The following is a 3,349-nucleotide window of genomic DNA, read 5'->3' as shown; positions in this document are numbered from 1 at the left end:
GGGGGCTAATTTCTGACTATTTACCTTTATCATTCTTTGTTAAAGTCAACAAAATCGCACAATTTAATATTTTTGGGGGCTCAGTTTGCATAATTTCAGGTTTAAAAAAATATAAAACCGCGGGGACAGGATAGTAGGGTAGTACAGTAATCGTTTGGGCCCAAACTGGATTATCCCTTTTCTTGATATCAGACCACAACGACCAGGGTCATCAAGGACATCCGTTAACGTCATGTGTCAGTGACGCCGACTGCCACGCCGACTGTCCGGCCCTGGAGCACTCCGTCTGTAGCCTGCCCGAGCAACAATGTCACTGTCACGGTAAGGACATCTATCTACATTTGACAAATTATGTGTCCAGGCACGATGGAATTAGGCGCTCCTCAACATAATGAAATCAAAGAAACCGGAATTTGTCTGCTTATTTGGCGACATTCATCGTCATTGTTGTTGTTGTTGCTGTTTTTGTTGTTGTTGTTGTTGTTGTTGTTGTTGTTGTTGTTATTATTATTATTATTATTAATATTATTATTATTATCATCCTCATCATCACCATCATCATCATCATCATCATCATCATATTATTATTATTATTATTATGATCATTATTAACATGTTTTTCCCCCTCAGCACCTTTTATGGCCACCTAAATACACATTTCTGTGTTGATTTTACTGAAACACATTCATCAAAGTCAAAGGCCCCAAAAGATGTAAATTTGTAGTTTCGAAGAACACCGAATTGATTGACTGGTCGGTCGATTGACTGATTTACTGATTGATTTCTTAATTGGTTATTTGAAAGATGTTTGATTGGCTGATTGGCTGATTGATTGGTTGGGTGGTTCATCCGTTGGTTGGATAGTGGTTGGTTTGTTGGCTGGTTGTCTCGTTCATTGATTAATCATGTGTTGGCTTCTTAATTGATCAATTGGTAGGTAGATTGGTTGAAGTTAACGACTTTTTTCCACTTTCTTTCGGACAGCCTCCGGAAACATTGAGTGCATGACCAATACTGACTGTGAGAGTGCCTGCAATAACCCAGCTGCTGTCTGCTTTAACGACCACCATTGTCATTGTGAAGGAGGTGCGTTTAATAATGATATTGATATTCAATAATAATAAATAGTATTTGTGAGCGTATACCCCTGTTCAACAACAAGCCCAGTGCAGTTTACATTACGTTATTACCCAAGCAGACGTTAGAACACTCTGAAACATTCTCGGCTTCCCAGGAAGTTTAAACACTTTCGCTGTCAAACCATTGAGTGAAGTCAGGAAAGTTCTTGTAAAGTGCATTTCCCAAGGAAACAACGTCTGGCCCCTGACGGGATTTGAACCCATGAACTTACGGTTGCAAGTTCGAGTGTCCTTTGCATCCCTAGAACTGTCAGATGAAAATAACGTTTAATCGGTGAACAGCGTCATTTTGCATAGAACTTAGTACCGTATCATTGTATTCTGGAACTGTTCAAAATTGTTGAATGTTACAGATGCCAATGTACAATCTGAAGCCGTTTTGGTCAATAGAAAGCTATACCCTTATTAATAGCAAGTATTCTTAATCGTGAATAAATTTGGTTATATTTAGATTGTTTAAGAAATGAGTTTCGTCCCCGCCTGTCAGCTTGCAGGGCCAACCAGGCTGAGACGGATACACCATCTCAGCGAAAAGACCGAGATTTTCGATTTTAAAAATAATTCCTTTCTGCACACGGGAATCAAACGCAGGTCTACTGCGTGCAACGGCGAAGCACCTACTAACCATTACATCACAGAAGCTGTTTCTTTGGCTGTCAAATCGTTTCTACGTACTGGCTGCTTTGACAGTGCATGTTAACCCATAGGTAATTCAGACAAGTAGAAGGGTAGTTCAGAGTCCCCTTTAAAATAAAGATATTTTTCAGTTACCTAGAAAGTGTGCCACACTGTCCAAACACAAACGTATGTCTATTAGAATTGCTGTCTTTTATCTTATGTTCATGTGTTATTAAAGACATCTGGGATCAGCTGTGGTCTGTGGACGCAATAAGTTGCGTGGGAAAAAAATCTTCATTTTTTTGTCTTCAGAAGTGGTCAAACTATGTCTTATCTTCTATTTAAAAAATGACATTTACCCGTATAAATATTGCGTTAACTATCTGTTAGTAGTTTATTATCGGGCATCTTCATTTGCACAAAAAGTAGGATGGCGGTGATACATGTTCTAAAAAATAATTTAGACTGACGATGAATTCGAACTTTAGACTTTCTTTACAGGAACATCACTTTTCATTTTCCTAACCGTGAGAAAATAAAAAGAGAGGTACACAGTCGTTGATTAATTTTATTCTGTGCCTTCGTCGTAATATATAATGTACTTAATAATCATATCAATCGTAAAGACTTACCAGTTTGCTCTGGTGGACATTTCAGACCACCAAGGTCCCGGCCACAACCATGGTGGTCACGACCATGCTGCAGATCCCAAACAACCTTTGAACCCTTGCATTGTGGACTCGGACTGCCAAGGCGTGTGTGCTCCTCCTCAGCAAGGCGTCTGTAACGTGCCTGACTTCCAGTGTCATTGCCATGGTAATAATATTCTTAGTTCTGCCCTAAGCTGATAAAACGCCCTTTCTTTTTTTTCAATTTTAGCGCCAAATTTTTTGTTTGCTTAAGAAAGAATTGCCCGATCAGTTATCCTACGTGGTGAAAAAACAACAAAACAAAACAAAAATCAAGTGAAACTGTGATTAGGTTTTTGATAAATTAGAATTCAAATTTCTCAAGACTGCCTTTTCTTAATGGTTACGCTGACAAAATACCTTTTTCTCGAAACTGCTGTGAATAAAAAAGGCGTTTCGTCAGCGTACGGAAAATTTTAGTTTAATTTTAATAAGAATTTTACGCACTTGCAAATAAATTGCGTCATATAAGTGCCTAAGATCGGAGGTATTACTAGATAGTAGTATACACATAAAAGAAGGCGGAGATTTAAGGATAATAGATGTTTGAAAGGAAAGAAGGAGCAAACCACACCAGTGCACCCTCTAACCACCCACTTAACTGAAATGATAATATGACTTGATTTTTTAAAAACTTACTGTCATATCAATATATCAATCGCACTTCTGACTTTAAACTAAGTCTTTAATTTACGCGGCATCTCAGGTAGAGGCAAAGAAAGATTATGGTGAACGGCAAAAATTTCACGATCAGATGCAGGCACATAAGACGGCATGCTCACTTACATACATAAAAACACAAACCCGCAAACACCGACACACACACGCACACGCACCCGCATATGCACACACACAGGCACAGGCACATGCACACGTACACATACCCCCCTACACACTCACACA

Source organism: Aplysia californica, unplaced genomic scaffold (assembly GCF_000002075.1).
Source record: "Aplysia californica isolate F4 #8 unplaced genomic scaffold, AplCal3.0 scaffold00678, whole genome shotgun sequence".
Lineage (NCBI taxonomy): Eukaryota > Metazoa > Mollusca > Gastropoda > Aplysiida > Aplysiidae > Aplysia > Aplysia californica.
Note: the sequence above shows the minus strand (reverse complement) of the source record.